This window comes from Megascapheus bottae, chromosome 5 (genome assembly GCF_031878675.1).
Source record: "Megascapheus bottae isolate mThoBot1 chromosome 5, mThoBot2.hap1, whole genome shotgun sequence".
Classification (NCBI taxonomy): domain Eukaryota; kingdom Metazoa; phylum Chordata; class Mammalia; order Rodentia; family Geomyidae; genus Megascapheus; species Megascapheus bottae.
This window is the reverse complement of record NC_143513.1, coordinates 59,725,071-59,741,513: the sequence shown is the minus strand read 5'-3', so window position 1 is coordinate 59,741,513 and position 16,443 is coordinate 59,725,071.

Below are 16,443 nucleotides of genomic sequence, written 5' to 3'. Positions count from 1 at the left end.
GCTTGAGCTCAGGGGCTGAGCACTGTCCTTGGGTTTTCTCAAGGGTAGAGCTCTACCACTTGAGCCACAGCACCACTTCTGGCTTTTTCTATATACATGGTACCAAGGATTCAAACTCAGTTCTTCATGCATGCTAGGGAAGCACTCTACTGCTAAGCTAAACTCCCAGCCTGACCATTGTTAATGTTGATCTTTTCACCTGGCTGAAATAATGTTAACAGATTTCTTCACTGCAAGTTTCTTGTTCTTTCATCTTTGAAGAAAGTCACTATGCTCAGATTACACTTAGGGAGTGGGGAGTTAAATTCTACTTCCTTGAGCGATGAACACTTACATAAATTATTTGGAGTGGGAAATTTGTCATTCTTTCCTTCCTTCCACTCTTCTTCCTACTCTTTCCTTGCGTCTTTCTCTTATTCTTTTTCCTCTCTCTCTCTCTCTCTCTCTCTCTCTCTCTCTCTCTCTCTCTCTCTCTCTCTCTCTCTCTTCTCTTTCTGTATTGATATTTACACATATTTAGTTTATATCTTAAATTATAGTACAATACTCCTCTGTTTATTGGTCTAATTATTCTACTTTTGGTCACTTGGAACCCTAGCTGGCTCTTACATTTTATATATTGTGTCTATATGAGCATGTATTTTTCATTTTCTTACTTTTGTATCTTTTTAAAACTTTTTGGTATTACACAATGCGCCTCTTGTTTAGTGGATGTTTTAATGACCCATTTCTTCCCCAAATAAATGAAGAATCTTCCTTCTGGCATCTGTTCATTTCCAAAGATTATCTTGTTTATTTCCTCTCACAATTGTAAATACATCAGTCAAAGAACTTCAAAAATTCACAGTACTGACATAGACAAACGATGAAACATTTCCTTCCTAAAAAGTAGAAACAAAGAGGAGTGTGGAACTGCCTAGGCTTGCTACCTCAAAGCAAGTAGAGAATCCATAGACAACAGACTCCAGAAAGACCAACATGAAATGGATGAGAAATGATGCAAGTTCAATATGGTATGCATATTAGAATTGGCCACTGATGGTCAGTCACTTCTGAAACAAGGGGCAGTGTAGGATGCAGAAAGTGAATAAAGGCTGACAAGCAAAAGTTGCTATATTAAATAAAGATCGCTTAGCAGGACAGGTTCTAATACAGGTATCAAGTATAGTCATTTACTGAAACTTCTATTTTACAAAGGGCATTGGGTAATTTCCTCTTTAGTTCTGTTTTATGAGTGTTTCTTAGTTTCTTTATGAGTTTTCTTAATTTCTAGTGTTTTTATGAGTTTTTCATAAAAAGGCAGGTGTAATAGAGAAGACATGGAACAAACCTACATGCCCTTTAGTTGATGACTGGATCATCAAGATATAGTATTTATACACAATGGAATTCTACGCAGCCATCAGAAAGAACGATATTGCCCCATTTATAAGGAAATGGAAAGACTTAGAAAAAATCATATTAAGTGAAGTAAGCCAGACTCAAAGGAACACAGGCTCAATGGTTTCCCTCATTTGTCATAATTAGTATAAATTTTTGAGTCTTTTAGCAGAGTTTTACAATAGGACAAAACCTAGATACCTAAGGCCATATAGGAGGAGGCTAAATGAAAGGATATAGAAAGAAGAGCCATATAAGGTGTGACTGTTGTTCTTAATGCACTGTTATTTCTCATCTCTTTGGTTGTCCCTTGGTTATCTCATATTGTTACAGTATTTTACCTTGTTATCTGATATATTGTATATATGTTTATTTGCTTATTTGAAATAGGATAGGGAAGGGGGAAAACAAAATGAGAGGAGGGAGTGGGGGAGGGAAATGGGGACAAAAACATGATTGCTAAGGAATGAAATTTCTATCTGGCAAATATAATGTAACACTTCTATTAATTACAATAAAATGTTTTTAAAAAGGCAGGTGTAGTCTGGTCTTAGACTGGGTCTCATATAAAACAATATAAAAAAAATCTCTCCCACCCCCTAAACTAGAAACCCTGTTTATTACTTTTACTCTTTAATAGTTTTGTTGGTCATTAACTTAAGTCATTGTAAGAGAAGCACAAAGCAATGATTGCCTTTACTTGGAAGACTGAAAATTTTTATGAGCTCTAGAGACTCTTGAAGCTGACTCTTAACCCTAACCAGAGGCTATGATGACGAGTTTCTTATGCAATTTTCCTGGTCACATTCTCGTGTAAAACTCAAGACCTGCCTGAGTCAAAAGTAGACTGAGTGTTTCTTCCTATCTTATGCTTCTCTTCCCTTTTTAGGCTTCCTTTTGCAGTTTCAATTTCCTGTTTTTTATCCTTCTAATATCCTGGATGCTGGCTTATCTTGAAAATGTAATAGACAAATGAAGCCAACAGAGTAATGAGAATTATTTTCTTGCATGAAAGAAATCTTCTGGATGCTTTTGTTTATGTGTGTGTATGTGCTGGTCCAGGAGCCTGAAATCAGGGTGTCCAGTCCTGGGTACTGTTCCTGAGCTTTATTGCTCAAGGCTAGTGCTCTACCACTTGTGTCACAGCTCCACTTACTTCCTAGATGATTTTAAACAAGAATTTTATAAAGATATATGTAACTTCAATGGAAAAAAACAAGTCTTCAGAGAAGAAAGGTAGATTTGTTTGGAGAAAAAGAAGGTATAGTTAAAATGTATATTCCAATTTAGTCTTTTAGATATTTTTAGGAAATGAAAACTTCCTCCCTTAAAATACAGAATCTTGTATTTATAGTGCTCTTCTCTTAACATAGGTACTCCAACAGTTCTTGCACTTATCCGCATTGAAGGTATTGTTAAACTCTCACTGAAGGCCAGCCAGCCTTGACCTTCCTTTTAGCATCTCAGTTGCTTACTGCATATTTCCAAGGACTATTGAAAGAGCTGAGCTGAGGGTTTTCAGAGCATCTAATAGTTACTTTTTTGGTAGGAAGGAGTGATGGTGATGGAATTTAGATAAAAGATATGCAAAATATTTCTGAGCCATGCATCCAACATTATTTTTCACAGTTATTTTAAAGATAGGGTCTTGCTTCCTGCTTTATGTACCTTAAAGCTTCCCATTATTGCTGGAAGATAATGCTACTGCTTCCAACTTCTGTTCTGGAAGCAGGAGCCTTACAGACTTTTTTGTCTAGAGGGCCAAGCTCCTCTGTCTTCTCAATCTCAGCTTCCCGTGAAGCATAGGATGACAGGCATGTGATACTGCATCTATCTATGGAGTGAGAATGAGCTTTACGAACTTTTGTACCCAGGCTTCTCTTGAACTTTGAACTGTCTCTTTTTCATCCTCTCAAGCAGCTACAATTACAGGTGTGAGTCACCAGCAACTGGCTGTCTTCATCATTTTTTTAATGGTAACATGATGGTGAAAGTGTGGCTTATATGTCTTTCATTGATACTTTTTAAAGGATGATCTGGATCCTTAACTTAGTTTATAGTACATATGTGGTGAGTGAGTAAATGCATTTATCTTTAGCCTTTTTATTTCTCTACATTAACAAATGTTTATTGGACTGCTTGATATGCAAGAATGTAATATAGTTCTTGTCATGACTGGAGCTCATACTCAGATATTGAACTAATAAATAATGATATATAGCATGTGAGGTAAACTGATCTATTAGAGAGACAGCAGAGAAAAAGAACCAAGTTAGTATTCAGGAGATGGTTTTATAAGAGAAGAGACCCTAGAATAGGGTACTGGAAGAGTGTAACTTTCCCATGAATAGGTGGGGGTGTAAACTAATAAGAAGACATTTACAAGCTAGGCACTGGTGCCTCACACTTAGTGTATAAACCTAGCTACTCAGAAGGCTGAAGTCTGAGGATTGTGGTTTGAAGCCAACCCAGCCAGAAAAGTCCCCAAGTCCCTGTGAGATTTTAAGTGGGGCTGTGTCTCAACATGGTAAAGTGGTAGAATGCTAGCCTTGAGCTAAAGAGCCTAGGAACAGCACCTAGGCCCCGAGTTCAAGCCTCACAACTGACAAACAACAACAACAATAACACCAGCAGCAGGAGCAGCAGCAGCAGCAGCAGGAGGAGGAAGGGGAGGAAGAGGAGGAGGAGGAGGAGGAGGAGGAGGAGGAGCAGGAAGAGGAGGAGAAGGAGAAGGAGAGGAAGAAGAAGAAGAAGAAGAAGAAGAAGAAGAAGAAGAAGAAGAAGAAGAAGAAGAAGAAGAAGAAGAAGAAGAAGAAGAAGAAGACGTGGAGGAGGAGGAGGAGGAGAAGGAGGAGGAGGAGGAAGGAAGGAAGAGGAGGAGGAGGAAGGAGAGGAAGAAGACATTTACAGCTAAAGGAACACTTAGTATCATAGAAAGGAGGTGAAAGCAAAAGAATATTTGAAGGTCATTTTTAAAAGGCTGAAGCAGAAGAGGATGAGAAGAATCTATGAACTGTACTGATCACAGACACAGGGAACTAGTCACAGAAGGCCTATTTCCCATGGTATTGTATAAAAACAGAACTTTGATGGTGAGCTAGAAATCTATGTATTAGATAATTTGGATATTGGATTTAGAAATGCTGAAACTGAAGAAAAGGAGGCCAATTAGAGACTATTTAAAATGTAAGACAGTAGGTAGGACAGAGGAGAAAGAGTAAAAGGTAAATGATATTTAGGACAGAGAGTTTCAGTATGTAGTTAAACCTTGAGCAGCACCTATATTTTAAATGTGGGTAGAAACTGATAAGCAGAAGAAAATCTGGCAAAATGCAAGGAACAGAACCAAACTGAGGCAGAGCTGTGCCTCTACAAAACTGAGAGATGGGAACTACGCATTTTCTTTCTCCTCTTTCTCCCCTTTCTCCTCCTCCTCCCTCCTCCTCCTCCTTCTCCTCCTCCTCCTCCTCCTCCTCCTCCTTCTCCTCCTTCTTCTTCTTCTTTTGCCAGTCCTGGGCTTGAGCTCAGGGCCTGAGCACTGTTCTTGGACTTTTTCAAGGCTAGAGCTCTACCACCTGAGCCTCAGCACTACTTCTGGCCTTTTCTATATATGTGGTACTGAGGAATTGAACCTAGGTCTTCATGCATGCTAGGCAAGCACTTTAACCACTAGGCCAAACTCCCGGCCACTTTCTATAAACTTTTATACATAAGGATTTCACTCATTTCTCAAAAATGATCCAGGGAAATAGGCGAAGCAAGTTTTATTATCCCCACATTACAGATAGATTATCTAAAGCCTTGGGAAGGAATGAAACTAGGGTTACTCATTTATAGAACTTTGATTAAGAGTAAGTTCTTAAGAGAAACACTACTTGTGTTTAATACCTGGTCTAGTTATTTAATAGAAATATCATCTTAGACAATTTGGAGAATTCTCTGTTCTTAGTTTCCTCAGGTATACAATGAGAACAACAGTAATGTGTGCTTACCAGAGTATTTTGACGATTCTATCTTTAAATTCATATGTGGCATGTTTATAATGTTTGATACAAAACAATCTCTCCGAAAAAGTTAGCTGCCAAATAATTACTAATCTAAACCTTGTACCTAGTCCATGGTTTCAAGTTTGTTACCTATTTAGAAGAGCAAGTTGAAATAAATTTATTTTGAAATGGTCTTTTCAAGAGCATATGAAGATAAGGATATCTTGCTTAGAGTTTTACTTAACTCCTAATTAATTGCAGAGTAAAGAAATCAGTATTTATTGTTGCTAAATCTTATGAAATAGAATCTTGGCAGAGAATTTGTTGAAGATTATAGTATCAGCATAAAGAACACTTCTTTTTTAATGTATATTTTCATTATCTTTAAACTGTTGATACAAAGTGGTTTCAACATGTCAGTTTCTGAGTACAATGCATTTTGATGAATGACTCCACTTTCATAATTCTCCCTTATTAATTTTCTTCTAGAATCTCGGTTCTTGAGCAAATCTGGCCAAGTGTTTTTGTTATAACACATGTTCAGACTTATTATGCGTTACAGAAGAAAGCATTTCTGTCAGCTGTAGATATTTAACGAGATATCAGAGACGGCATCAATTGTTATTACTTTTTCTGTCTCTTTCAGTTTCTGCACAGAATGTGTTATTCTGACATGTAGATTAATTGAGTCAACATATATGCAAAACAAAACAAAGCAAAGAAAAAAAAAGGGGAATGATATCAAACCTAAAGCCACCCTCCTGACACTCAAGAACTTATAGGTTATTGGGCTGTAATATTGTATTTATGTGTGTTGAGTTATTGTTATAAGTTATTGGGCTGTAGTTACAAGTACACACAAATAGAATGAATTTTTTTCTTTTTTTTGCCAGTCGTGGGCTTCTGCCCAGGGCCTGAGCACTGTCCTTGGACTTTCTCAAGGTTAGAGCTCTACCACTTGAGTCTCAGCACCATGTCTGGCTTTTTTTTTTCTATGTATGTGTTACCGAAGAATCGAACCTGGGTCTTCGTGAATGTTAGGCAAGCACTCTACCACTAGGCCAAACTCCCGGCCTAGAATGAATTCTTATAATGAAGTATTATATCTATACGATTTGTTCTTAAAGGGCTGCCTCCTTGAAATACAACATCTTAATTGGACAGACTCATCTTTCATCCAGTTTCATGTTTGCCAAATCTTTGCCACAGTTTTCACTTTCATGGAAAGATAGAAGTGAGATTCTTTTCACAAAGGAGCTTCATTGGTAGCTATTCTACTTAATTTGTGTTTATTTATTTGCAATCTCCATAGCTTAGTTGGGCATGCATCTTTCTAATTATTTCCTAGGGGATTGAGAAGTTAAAGGGAAAGTCATGTTTCTTAAAAGAAGTCATGAGTTGGCATTGGTTAATTTTGAGGTTTGATGAGGTTGATAAAACCACCAAGAAGTGAGGAGTGATACTGGAGAAAGCTGTGTCATTCTCCTATTTCTCCAAATGGAAAATCTTCCCAGGTGTGCAGTGATAGTTATAATTCTCAGTTTAATCCTGGATTATGTAGCAGTATTTGACTTGTAGAAGAATCTGATTGATTTGGAAATCAACAATTCAATATTTCACACAATCTGGAATTTTCCCCTAAGATCTTTTGGTCTATTCTCTAAAAATAGGAAATACATAATATCCCCTTCCACTTAGGAATTAGATGAGAATTGTAACATGATAATGTGACTATTCTATTTTTTTTGTGTGTGTGTGTGTGGGTCATGGGGCTTGAACTCTGGGCCTGGATGCAGTCCCTGAGCTTTTCAACTCTAGGCTACCGCCTTACTCCTTGAGCTATAGCCCCATTTCTCGTATTTTTAGTGGTTAATTGGAGAAAGAATCTCATGTTCTTTAGTGTCTGGGCTGGCTTTGAATGCGCTCCTCAGATCTCAGCCTCCTGAGTAGTTAGGATTACAGGCATGAGTCACCATGACGAAGAAATGTGAGTTGAAATCTTAACTCTGTTTCTGTCTGAGTGCATGTTTAATGCATTCTCAGTTTTAGTCTTCTCACTGTGAAGACAGGCATACAATTACCTATACTATGTAGTAAGATATTTTGATAATTACAATGATGCATACATGCTTGACACATGGCAATAGTTCAATAAAACCTTGAGCCTTTTGTGCTATTAGAAACTGAACTTTGCAGCAAAGATTCAAAAACTCATACTGTCTATCCTGAACAAGTTAACATATATGAAATTGAGATACTTCATGTAAAAATGTGGTTGGCCAGTTTTTCTTAGAGTAAGAGATAAAGGACAGAGTAACAATACTGGGCTTGAAATTATCAATAAGCCAATTTTGACTGAAGTTAAGTACTGTCTACTTCCTTTCCACCAGGTATGCAGTTTTATTACAGCTTTCCAAAGATTTGTATTTTTCTTATTTGATTGTTTCATCACTTACTAGTACTTGCTGGATTCTGGTGGGATGTGTGTGCACCGGGGCGTGCATGGGTGCATATGTGTGTGTGTGTGTGTGTGTGTGTGTGTGTGTGTGTGTGTATTTTGGAACTGTGTCTTGAAATCAAGGCCTGGGTATTGTCCCTTAGCTTTTATGATCAAGGCTGGTACTCTACCACTTGAGCATCAGCTCTACTTGCGCTTTTTGCTGGTTAACCAAGATAAGAGTCTTATGGATTCTTGCCCAGGGTGGCTTTGAACTGCAATCCTTAGATCTCAGCCTCCTGAGTGACTGAGATTACATTTGTGAGGCATTGCCTTCTGACTGACAGGTAATATTTTTTTAAAAAAAGATTACTGTGTTTTGGATCCTTAATGTTAAGAACCTGCCATCACTAAGTATGTATTTAAAATTGCAGTGTATTATAGAAGCATGGTGGCTCTCCAATCTTTAAGGGTAGAGGAGACAAGAAACCATACCACCAGAAAAGACAGATACATTAGACTGCATACAAATTAAACTTTTTCATTAAAGAATTTATTAACATTGATTTTTACATCATTTTTCAAATGACGTATTTAACAAACAAGTATTCAAGAAGGAAATCTCTATATACAATCACTGGCACTTAGATTTCAAAACATAATTGAAATTAGGCTGAGGGTTTGTATGTCATAGATACGTATTAATCTATGTAATAAAACATATCTATAGAATCATATATTTTTATGTCTATGTAGTTGTGTTTATATTTCCAATACTATGTCCATAGCATTGGGTATGCAAATATTGAGTCCTCGCTCTTTGTATTGTTAAGGATACCATGCGCCTTTTGCAGGGAAGTAGATGAATCTAAAGTGAATCATGTTGAGTGAGACAAGTCAGATTTTACATTTTTATTTAAATATTTTTCTTATTTATTGACAATTTTTTTCTATTCCTGGGGCAAATTAAACTTTTTATGTGGAAAAAATTATTAATAGATGACAATCAAAAGACAATCGATCAGGTGGGAAAATAATTTGTGATAAAATTAAGTTATTATTTGTAATATGCATAAAGGCTGGACAGTTAGGATGGAGCAGAGGCTCTAAAAATACTGTATTTGGGGGTGCTCAGAATGGAATTAATAGCTAACTGACACATAAAGTCAACATTCTTGGTAATTATGGAAAGGTAAATTATTACAATATTTACTTACTAAATTGGCAATAATTAAAAGAGCACTATCTCACGATGGCAGGGAATGCATAGCTACTCTTGTGCATTGTTGGGAGTTTACTTTCATGCTCTTTTGGAGGAGAATAATTTGCCTGCATTTAGGCAAACTCTGCATTTGATTTAACCAGCTTGCTTTGGGAACTCTGCTGCAGAAGAATAAAAGGACTGTGTATTATACTATAGATCAAAGGTACTTCTGCAGCACTGCTTATAATGGCAAATATAACAAAATAGACTAAAGAAGTGGGAGCAACCTGAATGCTGTTGAAGAGGCACTGTTTTTTTTTTTTTAACCAGATTTTAAGGCACCAATAAAAGAGAATGACTTATAAACTAGAATACTTGTGAGACTCTGTGAACAAAAACTTGTGAATTTGTGTACAGAATGATTTTATTTATTGAAAAAATTATAAAAATCAGCATAGATGTAGATATCCCCATTAGTATGAGACCAAGGACAGAGCTCAGACCATGGGTTCAAGTCCCAGAACTGGCAAAAAAAAAAAAAAAAAGATAATAATGATCTCCAAAATTATTTTATGCTTAGAAACACATACCATATACTAAAAAATCCAAAAACAGTGACTTTGATCATGATATATGTTTTATCATAACTGCTGCATTAAAAGACAAATTCTTTGTACAACTACTTAAAGATAATTTTAAATTTTTTAAAGAAGAAAAAGAAAGGAGAGAATATTTACAGTGGTCATTTCATATTTCTTCTCTTAAAATACTGGTTTGATAAAGTTGATAAGATGTCTTAAACTTTCCAACCCTGAAGCTTGTCAGTCTTGTTTCAGCAGTCAAACCTTTGACCTTGATCCCAACAGTACAAAGTTCAACTGGAACAAATACTCCCTGTTTGCACATTATCATGGCTAACTCAGAGACTGCCTGCAAATTATGCGAACACACCCTGGAACACATACCTTCTTAATTAACTTTGAGTTACTAGTATATCAGCCTTTTAATTCACCAAAATATTAAAATACTTAGTGAGAAGTGAAAACCATAACATCTGAGCTTCAGATACAATACATTTCATTCTTCTTTTCCCATTCACTTGCCTAGTGTTCTCCAAAATGTGTGTTTGATCATCCTTCAGAACCATACCTACTACAGTCACAACTGCATATAGGTTTTAGATTAGTAAGTCTTTGAAATGTGAGTCTCCTCAGCAGAATGGAATCTGCAGCACTGGCATAAAGATGATAATCTTTGGCCTTCCTGTGCAAGATTTACAGCTATGACCTTAGGCTCAATTTCTTGCAGAGGGCAGTCACTTTAAGTTACCAGTGATAATTGCTCAGTTGCTAGGTCAGTGTGAATTGCCTAATATAATGTCAGATTCGTGCTTCCCAAGGGATGGACAGCATTAGGGACATGAAATAAAGTGAGTTTTAATATCTGCAGAAGGCAGAACTCTGAAACTCTGATATATGATCCACCCAGTAACAATTTCTTTTCTTTTCTTCCTCCTCTTCCTCCTCCTCCTTTTCCTCCTCCTCCTCCTCCTCCTCCTCCTATTCCTCCTTCTTCTTCCTCCTCCTCCTCCTCCTTTCTCCTCCTCCTTTCTCCTCTTCCCTCCTCCTCCTTCTCCTCCTCTTCCTCCTCCTCCTCCTCCTCCTCCTCCTCCTCCTCCTCCTCCTCCTCCTCCTCCTCCTCCTCCTCCTCCTTCTCCTCCTCAGCCTCCTCCTCCTCTTCTTCTTCCTCCTCCTCCTCCTCCTCCTCCTCCTCCTCCTCCTCCTCCTCCTCCTCCTCCTCTCTCCTCCTCCTTCTTCTTCCATGGGGCTTGAACTTTGAGCCACAACTCCGGGGATTAAAATTGAAAATAAAAGTCTCACAAACGCTCTTGCCTGGGCTGGGTTTGAACAATGGTCCTCAGATCTCAGGCTCCTGAGTAGCTAGGATTATAGGTGTGAGCCACTGGTGCTCGGCTTCCCAGTAACAATTTCCTTGGCACATTTCAGTGCTAGTGCCAAACTTACTATTAATTAATGAAATACTATGGATTCAATTTTACTTGAATGAAATAATTGGAAACTACCTACTTAAAGAGATAAGTAGAGCTAGAAGCTAGATTTACCTTAACCAATTGGTTCCCATAAAAATGAACAAGAGGGGGCCGGGAGTTTGGCCTAGTGGTTAAAGTGCTTGCCTAGCATGCATAAAGACCCGGGTTCGATTCCTCGGTACCACATACATAGAAAAAAGCCAGAAGTGGTGCTGAGGCTCAAGTGGTAGAGCTCTAGCCTTGAGAAAGTCCAAGGACAGGGCTCAGGCCCTGAGCTCAAGCCCAGGACTGGCAAAAAACAAAAACAAAAACAAAAACAAAAAAAATGAACAAGAGTTAGATAAGGCAAAGGTGGGGGAGGGGAATTGGCAACGAATACTCTAATTCTGTTTATTCATTATGACTGAAAAGTTGAACCGGAATCATCTCCCTGCTTCCGACAAAGAGCGAACAATTTTTTTAATTAGTATTTATAATCAGATGGAAAATAAGAAAAGCAATTTGAAGTCTGGATTGTACTATGCAAGACATTGTGCAGAATGAATGGGAGTTCTCAGCATGTGAAAGCAGACCCTTCTTTCAACACAAGATGGCACTCTAGGGTTGCTTTTCCCATGTCCTCCACCAGGTCTCTTTCAATGTTAATTTCCTCCCTTAAAAAGAGCAAACATGCTGTTTAAACAAAGAGTCCCAGTAGTTGCTCTATAATTCTGATTTGATATTTATAGTCATTTAATCAATATGTTGGAAGAGTAATTAATTTTTAACTTCAATCCATGGGGAGATCAAATGTTAGTGGAATTAATGGATAGAACAGGCTTCATTATTCTAAAGTAACAGGAATGATACGGCTAAGAAGAAAGTTGAGGGTTATAAACAATTGTGTCATACAAGACAATAGTGCAACATGATGGGGACTGCTAACTTCTTGTCCCTATGGTGCAGCTGTAGTTTCTTCCATTGTAGTCAACCAGACCCAGGAATGATTGAAATCAAATCTTCTTTAAGTGACTTTTTAAGGACATTTTCACTTCTAACTCATGCTGCTGGAGTTATTATTCCAAATAATGATCCTGATTCCCCCCCCCCCTCGTTAGAAAGCCTTTCATCATTCATGCCTCCCTCAGTCTAGACTGTGTGTTGTGTTCCTCCACCACAGGTAACCATCTGAGTAGTCTGGGCACTGCATCATGCATGTGAGCCCTGGGACGTGAAATATGTTAGTGTTCCCAGAGCTAAGGGACAGAGGCCAAAAATATATTCTCCCATCACCTAATGTGATCTTCCAAACTCACTTCCAGATCATGAAGAAAGAAGAGATTTTGTTATAAGAGAAGGCTTACAGTCAATTACACACCAAGGTTCCTGATTTTCAGACATAGTACAACCCAGCCCCCCCAGGGTAGTAACTTATTCATGTTAAGCAACCTTGTTTCTAATCTGTTCTTGGTGCTTCCTTGATTCTTTTGCTGTCAGGATTCTGTCCTTGGAGAGAATCCCCACCCCTTCTACAGTAATGACTTGTTAAACATATGGTACTGCTTATATTTGTAAATTGTTTAGCCATTGTACAATTGTTAGACAAGATTCTCTCCCTCTCTCTCTCTCTCTCTCTCTCTCTCTCTCTCTCTCTCTCTCTCTCTCTCTCTCTCTCTCTCTCTCCTCTTTTCTCTTTTTCTCCCTTTTTGGTGTCAGAACTGGGGCTTTTATCTAAGGACCACCCACTCTCCCTCATCCTTCTTCTTTTGCTCAAGGTTGGTGCTCTACCACTTGAGACACACATTCAGTCCTAATTTTGCTGGCTAACTTTTCTGCTTGGACTGACCTCAAACCACCATCGATCGCTTAGGTTTCAGTCTTCTTAGTAACCAGGGTTGCAGGTATGAGCCTGATTGCCCAGCTGAGTCTTAATAGTTTTTAGGGAGGCACTTTAAATATTCTGGCTCAGCCTTTCTTCTTTTTCTTTAAAACTTAGAAAATGATCAGAACCATAAGATGACCCTGAGGATAGAAACTCTGTGTGTGTGTGTGTGTGTGTGTGTGTGTGTGTGTGTGTGTGTGTGTGTGTGTGTGTGTGTGTGTGGTGTTTGTATGTGTGTATACAGTTTGCATTTTCTAAAAAGCTAATGTTGGAAACTTAATCCCCTGTCCAAAAACAGTCATAGAAAAATTTTTGTCTAATAAACTGGGCACGGTGGCTCACGCCTGTAATACTAGCTACTCAGGAGTGTGAGATCTGAGGATCAAGGTTCAAAGCCAGCCTGGGCACAAAAGGATCTGAGACTCTTGTCTTCAATTAACTGCTAGAAAACAGGAAGTGGGGCTTGGCTCAAGGGTAGCCTTGAACTGAAGAGCTCAGGGACAGCGCCCAAGCCGAGCTCAAACCCCATGACCCACAAAAAATGAAAGAAAGAAGGAAAAGAAAGAAAGAAAAGAAAGAAAGAAAGAAAGAAAAAAAGAAAGTCAAATAAAAGACTAGGCCTGCCTTCATAAAAACATTAATCCCATCACCCAGGGAAAAGGCTCATTACTATGGGGATAGATTCTTTCCTTCTTTTACCTTCCCTCCACTTCCCTTCCTCTTCCCTCCTCTCCTCTGCCTTGCTCTGCCCTTCCTTTACTTTGCCTTCTATGGTAAGCAAGCACTTTACCAGAGATCTACACCCCCCAAACACTTCTCAATCTGAATTCGTAGTATTTAGTACTCAGATTGTAGATTATTTTGGATCACTATTTTCAAGAGACTATCTACGTTTGTAATTATATAAGCAGGAAAAGAGGAGAATGCAGCATGCAAAAATTTCCACATTAAATTCGAAGGCAATCTTAGGTATACTTTATGTCAAATTAGTGGTACAAACCTTAGAAGGATTTGAATGGAATGGAATTCTTTAGAGGAAAGGACGAGACCTGGGATTATTTTTGTGCACAATTGCTTGCTAATGTTTGTTCTTTGTTCATCTATTATATTTATGGGAGGGGTGTTAGATAAACTGAGCTAAAAAGAAGTGTGACTTTTTATTTCTTAAGGCAGCTAATAGTCTCTCTCTCCCTTTCTCTTCTCCAGGGTTAGTTATATGTACACAATAGGAATAGGTGAGAAGGAAGAAATGTTTTAAGGGAAGAAATTAACTTACATTTGCGTAATTTCTTTATCTTTCCAGATATTAATCTTATATTTCATTATGAGTTAAATAACTTTTTCTGGACCTCACCTCCAGGATCTTTAAATAGTGCCCTGGGATTATATCCTTGGCTCCCTCTAACACTGTCCCTAGGTGATCTCATTCTGGTCCCATAAATCACCAGACATTGATATTTCTCTGTCCATCTTTTATCTAACTATTTAAAGACAAAACGGAACATGTATTTTGGAGTATGTACCTCATGGAATCAATAGACATGGTTAGTGTCGTACCAAGACATGTGAAAGGGTATCAATGTATGTGAATTAATACTCCTTCTATCTGGCAAATATCATGTAACCCTTTTATTAATTACAATTAAAAAATAAACAACAACAACAAAAAAACATGGTTAGTGTCTTCCCTTATAATTATCCTTCCTTAGAACAGGCTTATCATATAGAACATTTTTAAACTAAATAAATGAGAAATCGAATGTGGCTGGGTGAACTGTCTCAAGTCTGTAATCCTAGCTAAAACCTCTGTCATCCCAAGATTCAAAGGGAAGCACAATGGCAGGATGTATTGGCCTGCACCTGTTATCTCAGAGACAAGGAGAAGCACTAATAGGATCTAAGTTCAGGCTGTTCTGGGGCATAAAATGAGACTCCTCCTGAAAATTATCTATCCAAGAAGAAGTTGTCAGAGTGGCTCAAGTGTCAGGGCACCTGTTTAACAAGCATAATACCTTGAGTTCCAAACCCCAGTATCACCAAAAAATCAACAAACTCATCTCCACAAAAGACTAAGTTTGTTTATATGCCAATGACAAATAGGTAGGAGAGCTGTGCTGGAACTTTAATCTTATGTAGATTCTAGATTCAACACTCACTGCCTCCCCTCCAGTTTAACTCACCAAAGGTATTTTCTTTTCATTCAAACTATGATCCTCACATCTCAGCCTCCTAAGTAGCTAAGACTACAGGTATGAACCACCAATGCCTGGCCTACATTATTTAAATAATTGTCTCAATCCTCATTTCCCTTTGCTTATTATTCTTTCTATATATGAAGAACCATTTCCTAAAAAAAATAACATTACTCATAACCTTTTGAACCAGTTAATTTTCTTTCCGAAGTTTTCTGTTGGCACATGTAGGTGTGACCCAATAGTTACTGCAATAATGCTGTTGTTTTAAAGCATAAAGACATTTTCTCTAATAAAAAATGAATGAGAAAAAATTTTAAAGTTCACCTCATACAATGTGAGAATGTCCGTTTTTGTTGGTAATATTTCATTTCCTCAGCAAGAATGTTTTCTTCTGCCTTTCATTGTGATCAGACAAAAAAGGTACAATTAGATCAAGGAAACCTGGCAGGGCTGATTTTTGGAAAATAAAATGAATTCAGTTTCTGATTTGAACAAAGAACAATTTATTATATTGGAAAAACACTGCCCTGATGAGATTCAAATTTCACATACCTCTGTTAGAGAGAACACCACCTCTGGTCTGCATTTCTGTTTGTCTTTGAGAATGACCAGCAATTTCACCCCAAACTTTGAACTCTGAAGCACACACAGGCTGTTTAAGGGTCAGGTAGAAATGAGCCCCAGAACCCTGGGACAAGGGTAATGTTGGATCAAGGCCTTCTCCAGCTGGCACTGTGGATTTGTGAGCTCAGAGGTATAGAAACAATTCTAGCCATTGTATTGGAACAAATGATGTGCTAGGGTTGATTAGAGGGAAATTTGTGAATCAGATGTGTTATGAAGAGAATTTTGAATTTTTAGTTTGATTACTTAATCCTAAAGGGAGGTGTACAGCATAGTATCAGCACTTCACAGGCAGCAGAGGATTCTTTGCACCTATAAGGTCATAGGAAAATCTGGGCAACAGAGCAAGACATTGACTCAAACAAACAAAAATCAAGGCAACACCTTATCAAAATATTTTCAGTCTACACTATGAGATAGCTTCCATTTTATTGTTGTTGTTTTTCTTTTGTTTGGAGATGAGGAAAGAACAACTTTAAAAAGATGAAGTGACAGGTCAGAAAGCTAAGCTTCACTTCGGGGCCTGTTGCAATGTCATATGGGTACTACTAAGAAGTGTAAAGAGAAGTGATGTTTCATCTCAAGACTTTTACCTTCATTCTTTCTTGGATGATGCCAAACTTGGAATCTATGAGGAAGCATTTTTTTTTGTAATTTTAGAGTCTTTCACACTGTTTTGTAGAACAAGGCAGATTATAATGGATTT